Raw genomic sequence first — 20,100 nt, 5'->3', positions numbered from 1 at the left:
TGTGGAAGCAACTGAAATATAAAAACTCGTAAGAAATGGTACTTACACTAAAGTGATCCAAAGTGAGGCAAACAGATATATTTATAAAACTATGTTACATGTTGCCACTTAACACAATGGCTGGATCATCATAGGGAAATGGAAAAAGATGAAGCCAGAGAGGAGAGTATAACCAGATAATGAAGAACATTGAACAACATGCTTAAGAGTTTATTTTCATTTTATTCTGAAGACTATGAGAGCTATTGAAGAACTTTAATTGGGAGATAAAAATGACCAGATTAACATTTAAGAAGTATGATTAGCAAAAGAACATGCTGATTTTGAATTGCTGTCAAATATTGAAGGGTGTCATTAAAATAGATTAAGCAAACAGTGTAATGAATTTGCACTGAGAGTAAATCTCTTTCAAAGTAACATATTGCGATTCCAAAATAACACAGCACCGTTATTTCAATTTTGTGCTATATTAATTACTTTTAGGTAATTTTATTAGAATAGAGGTAAAACTGATTCAAGAAGTTATTTATGATATTTTTTAAAATGTAAATCTCTCCACTAACAAATTCTGTGCAAAACTTGACTGTCAACCAATCTCTATCCGCGATTAATAACTGGCTCTATCCCAATGGTATGTGTTAAGTAATTTTGTACCTAAAACTTTTTAAAAATAAAAATAGTACTGGCATAAAGGAAAATAATGTGAAAAAATATACATATATGTATATAATTGAATCACTTCGTTGTATACCTGAAACTAACATAATACTGTAAATCAACTCTACTTCTGTTTTAAAAAATAGAGCTGGCAAAAATAGTTGCTCTAACACAAATCAGTGTTACTCAAGGAAATTCCGCCTGTGCTGCCATAACTGTGGCTGGGTTTGCTGAACCTCTGGAAGCCTGATGCCCGAGCAGGCACGGACTGCTAGTACGTGCACACAATGGACAGGCTTGCATTGGGAACACTTAAAGAGGAAGAAGAGAGACATTTATATCTCAGGATGAATTTGGAGCAGCCCTGGGGAATCTTTTCCACTAGACTTATGAATTAAAGTTTTTAATCTTCCTAAGTATTGGAGAACTATATGACACAATAGGGTCAGAATTCCTAGCTATTTAATATAAATCTCTGTCCATGGATTTTGGAAAACTTCCAGATGAATAATACATTTAAATTGCATAAGGATAAAATATTTATTATCTTTTTTCTAGTCTAGAATATAATGATATGTATTTAGGAAGACAAGCATAAAAACAGATCAGTATGATACTTGAGATGTGAGTCTACGCCCCTTGGAAAATTAGGGGGTAGTTTTGTTTGTGTTTGTGTTTGAGCGTGTTTTACAAAGAAATATAGGAATTCCAGAAATGATTCTTCATTTATTGCCATTCCATTTTGGTTAGTATAATTCCAAGGGAAAATATGTGCAACTGATTGAGTTAATTGTTTCCGTTTGAAAACCAAGACAAAAGATGTGTCCTCCACATGCCACACCAGGTACAGTGTTACTGATGGAATAGCTAAAAGCAGGACTCGTGGAAGAACATATTTCACATTTTACAGTAGGTGGCATTTAGTGCAGTTCCACTGATTTCCTTATGAACACGTAAATGCTGCTTTTAGCAAATTTGTGGCTCCAAATGGGAATTGATCAGGAAGATGAGGAAAGCCAGGGAGGAGAAAGTATGCCAAGATTTAAGGAGGTCAAAAGAAACTGGAATGTTGACACGTGAGTAAAGCTCAGTAAATTTAATGCTATTTCCATTGTTTTTGAGCAACGTATTTTATGATCTCCACATTGACAAGTAGGCCAAAATGTATTTCAAGAAATAGGCCTCTTCATTTTCACAATTTATCAGGATAATATTATTTTGTGAATAAATAGGGCAGTCTTGATTTGAGAATTTTCACTTGGCCAGATGTGAAATAAGAATTGAAGAGTTTTTCTAATACAAAGATATAGATATAGTTCTTTACTTCAGTTAATTGAAATGTGAGGATCTCTTTTACTTATAAAGATGAAATATTAAGCATTCTGCAGTCTTTGTCAGGCACACATTGCTGTATTTTAGCAGATCTCAATATAAAAGGGCTGCTTCGTCTAATTTTTTGTTATTCAAGAAGATGGAAAAAAGTTAATAACCAGCAAAAGAGTCTATAAAGATGGCTTCCTATGCTACTAATAAATCCTTTTCTAAAAATATTACCTCCTTAGTCATTTGAGTGTGTGTGTGTGTGTTCTAAGAATTGGGGGCCAAGGGCTACAGCTTAGGGAGAAGCAGGAGATCACCCTGTCTTGTAAAATGTGCTGTCTTCCAAGGGGCCCTGCAAGCAGCAGTGTCCGTCACGAGGCTGTGAAGTCTGAAAGGACAGCCTGCTGAGGACACTAGGGTGACGACGTCCCAGGCTGTGGCTTTCGCAGAGGAATGCCCCTGTCTGCTTTGTGATCATGGCTCAGGGAAAAGCATAAAGCTCTTATCCATCGTGTCCCCCTAAGGAGGACTGGCCAGGGGAATGGGAAGCCAGGAGAAGAATGCCCCTCTCTGCTCCCTGCCTAAGGGCTGACAAACCTGGAGGAGTCCAAATAGGGCCACTCGACCTATGGTCAGCTTGCCAGGCCATGGGGTCCTCACCAAATGATGACAGGATTCATTTCTAACCTCTCACCACCTGGGTAAGACATTCCCCAGATATGAGTAAGGAAATAAAATTGAATCTTAAAATAATAAAAGAGGACACTTCAAAGAAATGGGCAGAGAGCCAAAAAAGTTTTTTAAAAAGCAACAAAATGATTTTTGTATATTGAGGAAAAGAAATTAAAAATAGACTCCATTGACGCTCCATTGACAGAGGAGTGGATAAAGAAGATGTGGTACATATACACAATGGAGTATTACTCAGCCATAAAAAAGAATGAAAAATGCCATTTGAGACAACATGGATGGACCTAGAGATTATCATACTAAGTGAAGTAAGTCAGACAGAGGAAGACAAATATCATATGATATCACTTATATGTGGAATCTAAAAAAATGGTACTAATGAATGTATTTATAAAACAGAAATAGGTTCACCGATACAGAAAACAAACTTACAGTTACCAGGGGAAGGGAGGGGAGGGATAAACTGGAGGATTGGGATTAACATATACACACTACTATATATAAAATAGATAACTAATAAGAAACTACTGCATAGCACAGGGAACGCTACTCAATACTCTGTAGTGGCCTATATGGGAAAAGTATCTTAAAAAGAGTGGATATATGCATATGTATAACTGATTCACTTTGCTGTACACCTGAAACTAACACAACATTGTAAATCAACTATACTCCAATAAAAATTATTTTAAAAAAAAAGAATTCTTAAAATAATACAAGAAGACACTTCAAAGAAAAGAGCAGAGAACACAATAATGTTTAAAAATTTTTAAAACAGCAACAAAATAATTTTGTATATTAAAAAAATGTTAATAAAGAAAATTAAAAATGGACTTCCCTGGTGGTGCAGTGGTTAAGAATCCACCTGCCAATGCAGGGGACACGGGTTCGAGCCCTGGTCTGGGAAGATCCCACATGCCGCGGAGCAACTAAGCCCGTGCGCCACAGCTACTGAGCCTGCGCTCTAGAGCCTGCGAGCCACAACTACTGAGCCCGCGTGCCACGACTACTGAAAAGCCCACATGCCTAGAGCCCATGCTTGGCAACAAGAGAAGCCACCGCAATGAGAATCCCATGCACCGCAATGAAGAGTAGCCCCCGCTCGCTGCAACTAGAGAAAGCCCTCGCACAGCAACAAAGACCCAACACAGCCAAAAATAAATAACTAAATAAATACATAAAAGCAACCATTAAAAAAGGAAAGAAAAGAAAATTAAAAATAGATTGCTGAAAGCAAATTAATTTGGGAAATTGAAGGTCAGAATACACACAACACAAAGAATGATGGTATGGCATTTATGGGTTGAATTGCCCTATTAAAAGACAAATACTAGGTTGGATTAGAAAACAAAATCCAGCTATGTGCCTTTCACAAGGAACAAGACAAAAACAAAGTCACATAGAAAGGCTAACAATAATGAAATGACTAAGGATATATTAAATAATCATCTAAAAATCAAATAAACTGACCTATGACATGAAAAGCATTAAATGAGGCCAAAACCAAGTATATTTATAATGATAAAGACTAGATTGGGAGTTCCAGTTTCAGACGTAAAGAGCTGGGAAGAACTTGGAAGTTGTTACTCCTAAACCTACAGCAAGAGAAAGCTGAATAAACTGAAAATCAGTGATTTTTTTTCTTAGACCTTTCGGAGAACTAAGTTCGTAGTGAAAGTCTCCATCCCCGAATCTGGAGTGACGGGCAAACCTAGAGCCTCCTAGCTGAGATCTGCTTACCTGCAGCAGAAGCCCTTGAGCTGTGAACGGATAGGAACCCGTAAATGGGATTTTGACAAATTATCGAGGCAGAGTGAAGACTAGTGTAAGAGTGAGATCTCCTGGGGGCTGAGTTCCGAGCGAGCGTCACACTTCTTGGACTTTACCTTTAGGGACCTCCCCTGATTGTCACAGTGAAGACTGGGGAAAAGTCCCTTAGTGGCTCTGACAGGGGAAGAGAAGAGTGAGCTTTGTGATAAATGCCCGGAGACTTTGCTATGACAAGAATCAAGACTTCCTCAGAGCCTGGTCCCTGTCTTCCTAAGAGGAGAAGCCATACAAGAAAAAACACTCGTGAAGGTCACAGGCCAGAGATATAGGCCCCATGAAAGAGATTTAACTGGAAATTTGTGGAATGCCCTCTGTCATCCATACCTTATTATAAGAATAGTGGATTACAACGATTACAACTGTATACAAACAGACTCTCTGAGAAGTACTTAAGGAATTCCAAAGTCAAGAAGGAAAAAAAAAAAAAAGGACACAAGACGAGTCTGAAGTCTTGTCACTTAACAGCCACAGCAAACAGTAAGGAAAGCCCAACTCCAAACCAGATTAGCACAAAACTACACCCTAAGGACCTATCACCTCACTTCCCATTATCCAGTAAAACATGCTCGGATTTCATGAAAAAATTACAAGGCACATCAAAAAGTAAGAAAAAAACCATCTGAAGAGACAATGTGAGCGTCAGACCGGATCCAGATATGACAACAGGTATTGGCATTCTCAAACAGGGAATTTAAAATAACTGTGATTAGGGAATTCCTTGGCAGTCCGGTGGTTAGGACTTGGTGATTTCATTGCCATGGGCCTGGGTTAGATCCCTGGTCAGGAAACTGAGATCCCACAAGTCGTGTGGCATGGCCAAAAATAAAATAAAATTAAATTTAAAAATAAAATTAAAAAATAACCACGATAAACATGATAAGGGCTCTAATGGGAACAGCAGCAACAAGTAAGAGGAAGTGGGTGATGTAAACAGACAGATGGGAATTCTAAGAAAGAATCGAAGGAAGTGCTAGAAGTCTAAAAGACTGACAGAAATGAGGAATGCCTTTGATGACCTCGTCAGGAGACTGAACACAGCAAGGGAAGAAATAGCTTACCTAAAGAATGTTTGATAATCACAAATTTTCATGCCTCATAGGCTAGCCTTAAGGCATGTACAGCAAAAATTTCTATTAATAGAAAGAGAAGTACACAATTCTACCATCATGGTGGGAGATTTTAATATATATCTTTCAGAAATTGTCAGATGAAGTGGACAAAAAAGATAAAAGGTACAGAATGTGTTTGCTTTTTGCTTCTTCTATTTGCTTTGTTAACAAGATATATGATGCTCCTTGCCTCTGAGTAGGTCTGTGCTGCATGAAATATGAAGTAACTGGAATCGCCCTCAATTTTGTCTCCCTATTGTCCCTCCTCCCTCCCCCTTCCCCATCTCTGTCTGGATTGGGACCAAATGCTGAGGATAGAATTCAAATGAAACAATTAACATGATTGATCTAATATAGATAGAATTTTATAGCCAATAACAAAGGAAAAAATCACAAAGAAATGTTAACAATCCACAGATATTCTTACCCCAAACCCTAATTCTTTGCCCCTGCAGTAGTAGACATTGGCTATGTATAAGGCCACAACAAATAACTCAATTAATTTCTGGAAAAAGAATCTATACAGGCCTCATTTTCAAGCTACAATGCAATAAACTAGATGTTAGCTACAAATGACTCAAAACATACACATACCCATAAAGAATAAAAAATTTAAAATCCATTTCTAAATAAAACTTGGGTTAAAGAGGAATCAAAACAAATATATATATATATGAACTTTAAGACTTAATCATGAATCTCCATATTTCAAAAATAATGGAGTTAGACCAAAGCAGTACTAAGAGGAAAATTTATGACTATAAATGCATTCATTATAATTCAAGAATATTTTAAATAAATGAATTAAACATTCAGTCCAAGAAATTACAAAGAAGAACAAGGTTAATTTTCTTTTAAATATAGACAATAAAATCAAAAGTAAAAACTAATTAAAATAAATAACAAGTAAATTATGCCAATTAAGTATAATAATGTCTGGCCAAGTATTATTTTTATCAAAATAAAAGTTGTTAGCAACACATTATTAGTAATGAGAAAACAGACAGAAAGAAAAAATAAATTCAGTTGCAATACATGATGACAGCCAAGTAGATAGATAAATGACGAAAATTGACTCAAGAAGACAGAGAAAACACAAAAACACCAATATCCACAGACTATATTGAAAAGAATACTGGATTTTCTATTGCACGGATTGACAAACATTTTTCTGTAAACCTTCAAGTTGCGAACTTTCAAAGATGCGAACAGGTGTTCGCATGTCCAGTCACGTAAGTTAGTTCACGTGTCTGGCATACATTGTCACATGCGTGCATCCTCTACAAGTGGTTGTGCTGTTGTGTACTTTACTGTACAGGACTGTATAGAGCACAGTAGCACAGTATCTTTATTTCAAGATCAGGATGTCTGGAAGCAAGTGTAAAAGCAGCGGTGATGTAGCTGGTACTGCTAAGAAGTGCCAGGAATTGGAGGCCCAGGGAAAGGATGAAGAGAGACAAGAGGAAGAAGTAGTAACTGAAGAACTGAAGAGACTCACGACGCAGGAAATGGCAAGGGGATTTTCTTTATTAGAGGAAGCACTGTTAGTTTTTGAGGCACAGGACCTGAAGGTAGAATGGTATACGAAGGTCGCAGCATCTGTTCCACATGCAATCCAGTGCTACCATGTCATCTATGATGAGAAAAACAGATCTACTACCCAGACATCACTGGATCGTTTTTTCAAGAGGGTAGATAGAATTGAATCCGACAAGGAACCAGAACCTGTGCCATCAACGTCAGGTGTGAGTGAAATTGCAGTTTGCCCTCGGTCTCCTATTGCTGATGATTCTTCAGCTCTACCATCTCCCACCTCCTCTCCCTCCTCCAGTCAGTAACTCTTCTCGCCTGTTCACTCCATGCCAGCCCCTGGATGCCAGCTGTTGTGCTGTACTACTGTACTTTTCAAGGTGCTGTACTGTAAGACTAAAAATGTTTTCTTTACTTTTTGTGTTTGTTTTTTATGTATTATTTGTGTGAAAAGTATTATAAACCTATTACAGTACAGTACTATATAGCCAATAGTGTTAGTTGGGTATGTAGGCTAAATCTGTCAGACTTACGAACAAATTGGACTTACGAACGCGCTCTTGGAACAGAACTCGTTCACATGTAGGGGACTTACTGTATTTGAAACTTTGCCAGCAAGATTGTCTCTATTACAAATACACAGTTCTGGAGATCTATAAAGATGGCAGGATGAAGGGACGTGGAGCTCACCTGCCCCCAGGAACACATCCAAAAAATCTACATGGGGAACAATTCTCATGGAAAACTAGATACTGGCAGAAGGACTCCTGTACAACCAAGGCTGAGGAAAGCCACACAGGTAATCAGAATGGAAGGAAAGCAATCAGGTCAGGACCTGGGCCCCTGCGAGGGGACTCGGAGGAAAAGGGAGAACACACAGGTGGACACTTGCCCCAGGGACTGAGTGGGGAGAGCCACAGATTGGGGGCCCCAGTCCTGGGACCCCCAGCAGGAAGACAAGCCCCCCTTGCTGATTGGAGGGCCACTGGGACCCACAGGAGGGCAGCGGGAAGCCTGAGGGTGGCCTGTGCTGGCTTGTCCCGGGCCGGGCGGAAAGAGGTCTGCTCTGTGGCTGCTAGGTTTCCCACACTGGCCTCGGCCCCAGCTGAGCAAACACTATGGTCCCAGGCACGGGGCGGTGCCGGGTCTGGGGCAGCCATAGGTGGGCAGAAGATTTGACCATGGGACATCCAGGACCCACGATCCGGGGGCGGAGCCCAGGTGGGGCAGTGGTGCCATTGTGGGCGCTCGCCTTAGGGCACCTTAGAAGCCACCCAGCCCTGGGACAGGGGCCCCTCCACTTCAGCCCCACCCCCGACCACGGCGGCCGGCACACCCTGGGGAAAGACACCAGTCGCATCCATGTCAAATCCCACCACAGGCACTGGACACAGAGTCCCCGCAGGGACGTCCCCACATAAAAACTCCGCTTCAAGGCCGCAGTAGGTAACTGGTTCACCGAAGTTCGTAGAGGCAGAGAACATTAAGCAAAATGAGAAGGCAGAGGATCTGCTCTCAATCGAAAGAGTGAGAGAAAAACCATAAAAAAAAAATAATGAAACAGAAATAAACAGGTTACCAGATAAAGAATTCAAAGCATTGGAAAAAATAATGCTAACTGAATTAGGGAAAAGAATGAATGTACAAAGTGAAAATTTTAGCAAGGATCTAGAAAATACAAAACAGACCAAATCAGAAATAAAGAATTCAATACTGGAATAAAAAACACACTAGAAGGAATGAATAGAAGACTAAGTGATACAGAAGAATGCCTAAGTGATCTGGAAGAGAGAATAATGCAAATCATCCAATCAGAACAGCAAAAAGAAAATCAAATTTTAAAAAATAAAAACATTTTAAGAGATCTCTGGGAAAACAATAAGAATACCAACATTTGCATTATAGAGGACCCAAAAGGAGACTAGAGAGGATTGAAAATGTACTTGAGGAAATTTGTATATTATCACTTTCAATCGTCACAAAACCTTTATGGTGCGCTATTATTATTTTCATTTTATAGATGTAGACTGGGGACATAAAGGAAAAGAATTTAGTTCAAAGTAATATTTTCAACAATGATTCAATTTTAGCAAAATATCTTATGCTAGAAAACTATATTTCTTGTCATATAAATTTCCTGTGGACTGTTAGGAAATTATTTTATCGATGGAAATAACAAGGTCCAAGGAAGTTAAGTAACCTGCACCAGGTTACATACTCAATAAATGCTAAGTTACCAGTATTATACAGATTTATAGTTCTGAAACACACACACACTGCCTGACCTGTATTAAAGTTGAGAAACCTGAAGATAACAGGGCATCACTGATGTGATGGTTCGCTGGATCTTTGTGGATTCTATTTCCCACACTTCAGACACACGGGTCTTATCAAGGCCTCCAAATCACTAGCCGCTTTGGCTCATCCAGTTGCGTTAGTATAAGGGCATCACTATCATGGACCAATGTGATGCACTGTGGTGCATCCACAAGGCACAGATCTCCTTGGACCACATTGTGACACAGTGTGCCCTGGGGCAGAACTCTAAAGGTCTCTAAATGTCTTGTCTATTCCAAGTAAATGTGAGCTTTTTTTTTTAATTGAAGTACAGTTGATTTACAATGTTGTGTTCATTTCAGCTGTACAGCACAGTGATTCAGGTACAGTTCCCTGTGCTATACAGTAGGTCCTTGCTGTTTACCTATTTTATATATAGTAGTGTGTATCTGTTAATCCCCAAATCCTAATTTATCCCTTGCGCCCTTTTCCCCTTTGGTAACCATAAGTTTGTTTTTTATGTCTGTGAGTCTACTTCTGTTTTGTAAATAAGTTCATTTGTATCATTCTTCTAGATTCCACAAACAAGTGATATTATATGGTATTTATCTTTCTCTGTCTGACGTACTTCACTTAGTATGATCATCTCTAGGTCCATCCATGTTCCTGCAAATGGCATTATTTCATTCTTTTTTATGGCTGAGTAATAGTCCATTGTATATATACACCACGTCTTCTTTATCCATTCACCTGTTGATGAACACTTAGGTTGCTTCCATGTCTTGGCTATTGTAAATAGTGCTATGAACATAGGGGTGCATGTATCATTTTGAATTAGAGTTTTCTCCAGATATACGCCCAGTAGTGGGATTGCTGGATCACACGGTAATTCTATTTTTAGTTTCTTGAGGAACCTCCATACTGTTCTCCATAGTGGCGGTATCAATTTACATTCCCACCAACAGTGTAGGAGGGTTCCCTTTTCTCCACACTCTCTCCAGCATTTATTGTTTGTAGACTTTTTGATGATCGTCATTCTGACCAGAGTGAGGTGATACATCATTGTAGTTTTGATTTGCATACGAACTGTTTATGATGCTCTTTGTTAGTAAGAATGGAAAATAACAAACTCATCAAATCAGTGGCCATACACCATGCACCTGTTATTCTACTCCAGCAAAGACAATCACATCTGGCTCAGGAGCTGCAACTTGGATGAGGCCTTGGTAGACTTTCCAGTAGTCTGCTGCATCCTCCAGCCAGGCAGCAGACGAGCCAGCCCTGAAATCCTGTGTTAGCATCTGCTCCTTTGAACACTCCTGGCACCGGCTACTGCGATTTGGCTTCCCTACGAAGCATGCTCTGAGATGAAGATGAGTTTGCCAGACATTTGTTAAAGAGTACTCCTGGGACTCCACAAGTGTAGAAGAGACAGAAAGGAAACAGGATTGGACAGAAGGAGAAGCAGAGCTGCGATGACGTCCCGGTAAAAGACTCCCCGGATTCCACGGAGACGTCTGGAGCAGGCATGGCCTTTCAGAGTTGCCCCAGGTTGGGAAAGAGGGGCCTGGGCCGATCGGTCACTGGGTGCAGGAGAACCCCATTAGCAGCTGTGACCTTGAGCGGGCCAGTCTCCTTCAGCCGAGGCCATCACCGTAAATGGCTGTCAGTCTGGAAGCATCTCCCAGCAGCTTTCTCCCCATCTTCATCATTCTCAGCTGCCGACAGAAGGAGCCCTTCATTTGTTGAGGGAAATACGGGCTGCTCACCAGCGCACCCACCCCTGTCAGGTGACAGTCTGCGGGGCCGCTTCTGGGCTTTCAACTTCTCCGTCTGCACAAATATCACATTGTTCTAATTACTGCAGCTTTATAATAGGTCTTGCTGTTTGGAAGCGTCTAGCATTGTACTCCCAAGGATCATAAATTATCCCGCCGTTTCTTTAGCCTTTCATCTTAAGAAGGATTTTAGTTTCTAGTGCAGAGGCTTTGAACCTCTTTTGATAGATTTATTCCTAGATACTTGATGTTTCTTGATGTGATCGTAATGGTATAATTTTTTCCACTTCATTTTTGTCATTTGTTGATGGAATGCAAACGATTTTTGTAGATTGAACACATATGCAGTAACTTTGCTAAATTCACTTATTAATTTTAAATGTTTGTAAACTCGTTATATTTTCTAAGCATACAATGGCTATGTCTGAATAATGATCGTTTTATTTCTTCTTTTCCAATTGTTATGTCTTTTTTCCTTGCCTTATTTTACTGGCTAAATCTCCAGTACAGTGTTGAATGACATGTTGATAGTGAACACCCTTGTCTCCTTCCTAATTTCAAGGACAGTCTTTTCAGTATTTCACCATTTTGTAAGATGTTTGCACTAGGTTTTTTACAGATATTCTTATAGATCACTTATAGATTAAGATATTTCCCTTCTATTTCTAGTATTCTCAGAGTTTTTAATCATGAATAAGTGTTGAATATTGTCAAGTGATTTTTCTCAACCTATCAAAATAATGTGATTTTTCTCCCCTCCACCGTTTTTGGTTAGTGTGGTAAATTACACTGAAGGTTTTTCAGTGTTAAACTAACTTTGCATATGGAAGGATGATATCGGCATATATATAGACATACATATACATATACTGAATTGGAATTGCTAACATTTTATTAAGGATGTTTGCATCTATGTTCACTGTTGGTCTGTAATATTACTTTCTTGTAATTTCCTTGCCAGGATTTGGAATCAATGATTGGATGCTATTATAAAAAACAAACAAATAAACAAAAAAATACCCAAGGAATTATTCCCTTTTTTCCATGTCCTGGAAGAATTTATGTCTGGCTGGTATTTCTTATTTACATTTCTTCTTTAAAAGTTTAGAAAGATACACCAGTGAATGTTTCTGGGTCTGGGATTTTTACTATGAGAAGGTTTTTAAATGACGTATTCAACTTTAAATTCTAGACTATTAGGGAGTGATATTTAATCCCTATTTATTGAGTGTATCTTACCTACCAAGCTATGTATCAAATGTATATACTATACCAGTGTGATAGAGGTTGATGATTCAGCGGTAATCCTATGAGTCTAAAATGGAGCTTGTGTTGAAAATACAAAGGTGAGATGCATGGGCTTTCTTTTCTGGAATATACTCTAGAGGAAAGACCGGCTTTTGTCAACTATACAGCAATAAACATAAACTTTCAATCTTAATGAATTTAAATAGAGGCTCTGGGTGCCATGAGAGTTAATAACAAGAAGATTTGATCCCTAGACATATTAGAAACAACTTTCGTAAAGAAATACTGTGTGGGCATAACTAAATGTTTTCAACTTATCTGTATTTTTACCTGTTAATTATTCCTTTCATCTTTAAAAACATTCTGTTGACAAGCTGCTCCTCCACATAGCTGTTTCTCCAAGACGGGCTGTAGATGGGGTCACATCCCTCAGGAGTATCCACGCTGAGAGGAGACCCCAGCCCTCCTCTGTGGTCCTCCCCCACCCCCCTTAGGTGGGGAAGCTCGGTTTCTCATCCTTCTCCTGCTGCCATTGCTTCTCCCCACCACAAGGTGTCTCTGTTGACAACTCATACTCCACGGTCGCCTAGGTGATGAGTCCCTGCATCCCCAAAGGGCTCTGCTCTGAGAAGCCCTTGGAGCAAGCATCTCCGATGCTTGGACGAGCATCACCCAGCTTCTTGTGCTTACACCGCTAAGCCGTCTTGGCCATCCTCTAGGACCAGGGAGCACAGCGTCCACATTTTCTCAGAAACTGTCTTTGCGTTTCTGAACCTGCCGCTTTGTAACTCTCAAAACCCAAAGGGCCCCATGTGCCCCTTCTCCCCAGTTCAGCCACCTACCTTTGTAAGGATGTTAGATCAAATGTCCTGGGTCTAAGACCAGGCAAAACGCAAGAGAAGCCTATGGATCCCCTTTTTTAGACCAAGGAAGCTACTCTGTCTGTTCAGAGAGAGAGGGATCTATTTTCAGGTCTTAAGGGAGAGTTCTCCTCCTAGGGATTATTGAGGTAACTTTCTAGCGCTCCTCTCGCTAGATCAAAGAAGTGGAAAAACACACACACACACACACACACGTTTAACTTGGGGGTATATATACAGTTAAATGCTCTTTAATTGAACACCCTTCTTTTGTTCTAGGAAACACTGGTGTGGAGAAAAAAAACAATAATTAGTTACAATCTGGTGAAAATACCTCACGTATCTAATTATAACAATCAGGCTGCCCCATGGGCTTCTCTTCTCTACTATAAGCAACACAATTCTTCAAAACTTTCCTCAGGTTACTATTTTCTGTTCCTGTCTTCATTTTCCTCATTCCTTTCCCATCTTTTCCAGTTTGTCCGCATCTCTTACAAAGTATAGTGACACAAAGTAGCCACAGGATCCTAGTAAAGAGTTCATGAATGCATAATATAGCAGGAATATTGCTTCCAAATGCCCCATGAATTATTCCTTTTAATAAATTCCAGAATCCTCACAGCTTGGGTTCAGCATCCAGACTCCAGGTTTTTCTTTTATATTTTTGTCTAGTCAGTCCTTTCCATTTTTTTTTTTTCTACAAAATTTTATCCTGCTTTAGAAATCAACAGTTTTATTAATGTCACTTTGATTCTTATTTTCACATTTCAGAAAAATGGCAAGTTTTCCAAAGGCAAAGTTATTTCACATCGCAACCCTTTTTTATATACGAGATTGATTATTCAATAGTTTCAATATACTGACCTTTAAAATAATTACTTTGTACTCTCCCCCGGCCAACAGCTTAACATCTATTTTTTAAAAGCACAGCTTAGACGATAACTCACAATGTCCTTCCGATTCTGGCAAATTTAATTGAATTTTCTCCAATTTTAGCAATAATGCAACAATTTTCTACCAGAGACCCATTTCTATTCAATAAAGTGCTGTTACTAAAGAAAATATTTTATCTTACTTTTGTATGCTAATGTATCTGGAAGCAAATAGGTAGACAGGATGATTTCTCCATTCTTTGTAGCACCATTATTTTAAGCAAGGTCATGTGTATAAATTCTATAGCATATCATTATACTGTTCAGCAAATAACAAAATTTGTTGTATTGTTCGTCTATGATTCATTGAATCAAATAACCCCCAACCCATGAATCTTGAAATGACATTAGAAATCATCAAATAAAACCCAAAATTAAGACCATGAGGTTCATCCTGTCTCTGGCAGTGACACCTTCATCATCACCCAAACTGCTGGTAACTGTACTAAGTGTTTTGCATACATTATTTCATTTAAACTTCGTGACAGTCTTAGGATTATTGTTCTCACTTTACAGATGGGGAAACTGAGGCCATGCTTGTCTTTGTGATTTTAGAGGCAATGCTTTTAACCTCTACAGAGCCATTCTCTGTACTGTTTTCAGAGTGATCTATTTAAATAAACAATTTCTGATTGTGACAACTTACAAGCTTTTCATTTTTCTAGTGACTGCCCCTTGCTTACAGAAGCAAATCTAAATTTCCTAACATGGTATGCAAATATTGATAGATATGTTCCTGCCCATTTCTCCTGCCCCTTATCTTTCTTCACCTAGCACTTTGAAACCTCCCTATCCTACCATCCTGGATTTCTTGTAGTTTCCAGTATGCTGGCTTGTGTATCTGTGTCTTATGTTTCTTGTTCTACCTTGGATTTCCTTTTTCCTTCAACTTGTGACATAGACTTTTTCTTCATAACAAACTCCAGTGTTACCTGCAGCAGAAAAACTTTGCTGACCCTTGAACTCACTGACCACCTTGCCCATTTGCTTCTGTATCATTCTATGCACACATTTACTGGAATGTTTTACCTTGTGTATCTATCCCCACTCTTACCAGACTGTAAGAGAAAAGAATTTATGGGTTTAGTTCTGTTATCTTGGTGTATGGAACACAATAGACCCACACAGTAAATGTTCATTAAATGAAAAAAAAAAAAAAAAAAGACTATGAGGTTCAGGCAACTTAAGAGATGTGTCTAAAATCAATTAGTGATCAAAACTGGATTAGAAACCAGTTTTTCTGACGCAAAATCTAAGGTTCTTTCCTCTACATAACACTATCTTCTGAGTTTGCCATTTCAATAACATTTAATGAAAGGTAGAGTTAAATGTGAGTAATATATAGAACATTTTACTCTATGAGCTTAAATACCAAAGAATTGTAGCTATATAGCAGAAAAATCATATTACTAGTATTGATTAATTTGTTGTAAATATAATTTGTAATTACAGCTAAATGAACGTCGATAGGTGTTTTCAAAGAATGTAATAAGTAGACATTGTCAATATTTGCCTAATCATTGTGCTGGGTTTTTTTACATTTATTTATTTTTATTCTTTTTTTTTTTTTTTTTTTTTTTAATGTTTATTTATTTATTTATGGCTGTGTTGGGTCTTCGTTTCCGTGCGAGGGCTTTCTCTAGTTGTGGCAAGCGGGGGCCACTCTTCATCGCGGTGCGCGGGCCTCTCATTATCGCGGCCTCTGTTGTTGCGGAGCACAGGCTCCAGACGCGCAGGCTCAGTAGTTGTGGCTCACGGGCCCAGTCGCTCCGCGGCATGTGGGATCCTCCCAGACCAGGGCTCGAACCCGTGTCCCCTGCATTGGCAGACAGATTCTCAACCACTGCGCCACCAGGGAAGCCCCTATTTTTATTCTTATCATTGTTATTTTTTACTGAAGTCTAGTTGATTTACAATGTTTTGGGTGTACAGCCAAGTGATTCAGTTATACATGTATATATCTCTTCTTTTTCAGATTCTTTTCCATTATAGCTTATTATAAGATATTGAATCTAGTTCCCTGTGCTCTACAGTAGGACCTGGTTGGTTATCTATTTTATACATAGTAGTGTGTATATGTTAATCTAAAATTCCTAAATTATCCCTCCCCCACCTCTTTTCCTCTTTGGTAATCGTAAGTTTCATTTCTATGTCTGTGAGTCTGTTTCTGTTTTGTAAATAAGTTCATTTGTATCTTGCTTTTAGATTCCACATACATGGAATTGGAAGATTTGGATTCTTTAAATGGAAGTTTTCACAGACAAGAATTTTCTATATATTCTTTTTTTGATTAATTAATTTATTTATATTTACTTTTGGCTGCGTTGGGTCTTTGTTGCTGCGCGCGGGCTTTCTCTAGTTGTGGCGAGCAGGGGCTACTCTTTGTTGCAGGGCACGGGCTTCTCATTGTGGTGGCTTCTTTTGTTGCGGAGCACGGGCTTGCGAAGCACGGGCTCTAGGTGCATGGGCTTCAGTAGTTGTGGCTCGTGGGCTCAGTAGTTGTGGCTCGTGGGCTCTAGAGCACAGGCTCAGTAGTTGTGGCTCACGGGCTTAGTTGCTCCGCGGCATGTGGGATCTTCCAGGACCAGGGCTCGAACCCGTGTCCCCTGCATTGGCAGGAGGATTCTTAACCACTGTGCCACCAGGGAAGTCCCTCTCTATACTCTTTTTTTTTTTTTTTTTAAGAAATTCACGTTCTTTTATTTATTTGTTTATTTATTTATGACTGTGTTGAGTCTTCGTTTCTGTGCGAGGGCTTTCTCTAGTTGCGGCAAGTGGGGACCACTCTTCATCGCGGTGCGTGGGCCTCTCACCATCGCGGCCTCTCTTGTTGCGGAGCACAGGCTCCAGACGCGCAGGCTCAGTAGTTGTGGCTCACGGGCCCAGTTGCTCCGTGGCATGTGGGATCTTCCCAGACCAAGGCTCGAACCCGTGTTCCCTGCATTGGCAGGCAGATTCTCAACCACCGTGCCACCAGGGAAGCCCTCTATACTCTTAAGTATTATAATTAGTCTTTTTTTATGCAGTTAATTTTATCCAGGTAAATTCTTAGGATTCATGCAAATGTAATTTTATTAACAATTTTGTTTTATAGGTAAGTTTATTTCTCTTAGAATTTATATCACTGTCAGCTCCACTTTCCATATGTTTATTCAGTTATATTATTCTCGATGTATTTATTTATGCATTTTCTCTAAAGTTTTGGAAAAACTATTTTCTCAAACTAACAATAGGAACAATTATGGCAAATGGTTAACATGTTTGATTACACAAAAAAAACTTGGAAAATTATAAACATAACATTATAAATTTATAATTTTTAATTACTGAAATGTATTCTCCTTGATTTATTTTTCTTATTAAAGTGGCTTACTGTGATAATTTCACTGGTGAAGTGCAGTGACTATTTTGTTATATTCCAGAAGTGTGTGAATTATAATCCAACTACTGCCCTGGGTCATAAGTGGTGTGACAATGAGATGGATATTTGGAAGAATTATCAGCAGTTAACTCTGCTGATTCCAAAAATTTGAAAAATTACTTTTTCACAAATATCCAAAATAGAAAATAAAATGGAGCGGTTATTTGAATTATTTTTACTGGTACATGAAAAGTCTTTGTTGCTTTATGTCCCTTGCTTGGCATAACTTTTGAACTGAAACTCCATCTGCTTAATTAATAAGCTGGACCCTTAAAATTCACTAAGATTCAGACATTACGCAGAGCATTCTTGTTTGAATTAAGTAGCTGTAGCACAACTAAACGGAAACAGACTCACAGACCTAGAAAACAAACATATGGTTATCAAAGGGGGAAAGGGGGAGGGGAGGGATAAATTAGGAGTTTGGGATTCATAGATACACACTACTGTATGTAAAATAGATAAACAACAAGGACCTACTGTATAGTACAATGAACTATATTCAGTATCTTGTAATAAAACATAATGGAAAATAATCTGAAAAAGAATATATATTATATATGTGCATATATACATATAAACTGTACACCTGAAACTACATTGTAAATGAACTATACTTCAATAAAAATATAAATAAATAAATAGATATCGTCTCCCAATATTATGGTCCTTTATCCATGTCTACGCTGGATAAAGTTTAAGCCTCCTCCCTCCCCTCCACTCTGTGTGGCTTGTTCTCCGTCCAGGGCATCCCAGGGGACCAGGCAGCCCAGAAGTTCCTCTCAGCAGCCTGGCCACGCCTGCGTCCGCAGGGAACGTGCTGGGCTCTGGCTCTGTCCTTCTGTCCCATTGATCCTCTGCCACATTCCTTAAAACTGAAGCCACCTGTCACAGCTGGAGCTTAATCATGTGATAAAAGAATGCATACAGTAGAATGTCAAGGAAAACTGCCCCAGGACTTTGCAATAACAAAAAACCCTGCCGTTTGGAAATGATATAATTTGAGATAAAGTGATAAACTCCTAATGGTGAAATTCTAGTGCGTGCAGCAGGCCAGTGGGAACCAATGCAGAGAGTGGGTTCTTATGGTAAATACGCATCCTTTGTAATATCCTGCCTTTCAGTGTTGAAAAGTAGTATCAAATATAGCAAGAGGGGAAAGATCTCTGTAAGAGTGACGGAGTGAGAGAAAAGATCTCTGTGAGGGTCTATGAGCTTAGAAGTTGGAAATTTTCTTTTTCACTTTGAACAGTGTTTTCGATAATTCAGACATACAAATGGTAATCTTTGAACCAAGGAAGCTGAGCCAGAGAAAAACAAATTTAATCTCACTTCAAAGAAAGACATGGACCATAGTCTTCATCATAAATTAACGTGATTATTTTTTGTTTGGCCACCACAAAGAATATTGTATTTTTCACCAGTTAAAGATGGAATTTTGGCCTGATTTTACAAAACTTGAGCCAGATTAGCTTATTTTATTTGGATCCTTGGTTTATCTCAAGAGATGGAATTCAGGGCCAGCCCAATTGTGAAACTTTCAAATTATCTTCAGAGCCTGAGCTAATCCCTATACATCTTTACAAGAACTGCTTATCTTAGAATCTTGGCATTTCGTAAAGAAATGAATATTCATCTTCAAGAACAAATATTTGGGACATAATTATATTAAAAGTATCTACCTAAAAAGACTTACAGGAATAGTTCTGATATTTGACGTGTTAATAATTCTCACTGTCGTTAACCAATTCACCAGTAATGTAAAAAGTGATGAGATATACAATATATGCGAAGCAAGATTTTCTCAGTTTCAAAGGAGGCCATGGTGAGTGGCTTGGCAACTTTGAGAACTGAATTTTGTTTTACGATTTTAAATGAATATTAAATATCTTCAGGTTGCTATCTGTAATGGTGGATATAGATTAATTATTATCCTTGTCTTCAAAATTGGGTTGACCCCATCACATTCTACAGTTACAAGTGTGGGTAGTTCATTCAACTCCCAGAGAACTGCCTGTGTTAGGTGCTGTCTCCCTCATGTTGACCAAAGTATTTTCACGATTCAAAAAAAGTGTCACATCTTCCTGAGCTGCCCTTTGCCTGTGATTTCCGTTTTTTCTGAAGGTCCCAATAAAATAAGCATAATTTCAGAAAGACATGAGTGTTGGAAAAATTATAGCAAATCATTAGCTTTTTTAATTGAAGAAGACATCTTGGAAAATTGTAAACACATCATAATTGTCCTTATTATTAAAATAAATGTATAGGGGCTTAATGGTTGTTCTGGCACTACATGATAAGAAAGTCTCAGATGGAGTTCTGACCTCTACATCTCAAAAATCAGGCATATTTTAATCTGCTCTCTCTGCAAGGAAGTTCATATTTAAAGGCAGACTCCAAAATGACCTCTTGGGGGCACTGATGTGTCCTCATATGAAACCCCAGGTA

Source organism: Balaenoptera borealis (genome assembly GCF_965194805.1).
Source record: "Balaenoptera borealis genome assembly, chromosome: 4".
In the NCBI taxonomy this organism is placed as follows: Eukaryota; Metazoa; Chordata; class Mammalia; order Artiodactyla; family Balaenopteridae; genus Balaenoptera; species Balaenoptera borealis.
The sequence above is the reverse complement of the archived record's forward strand: the minus strand, read 5'-3'. Positions refer to the sequence as shown.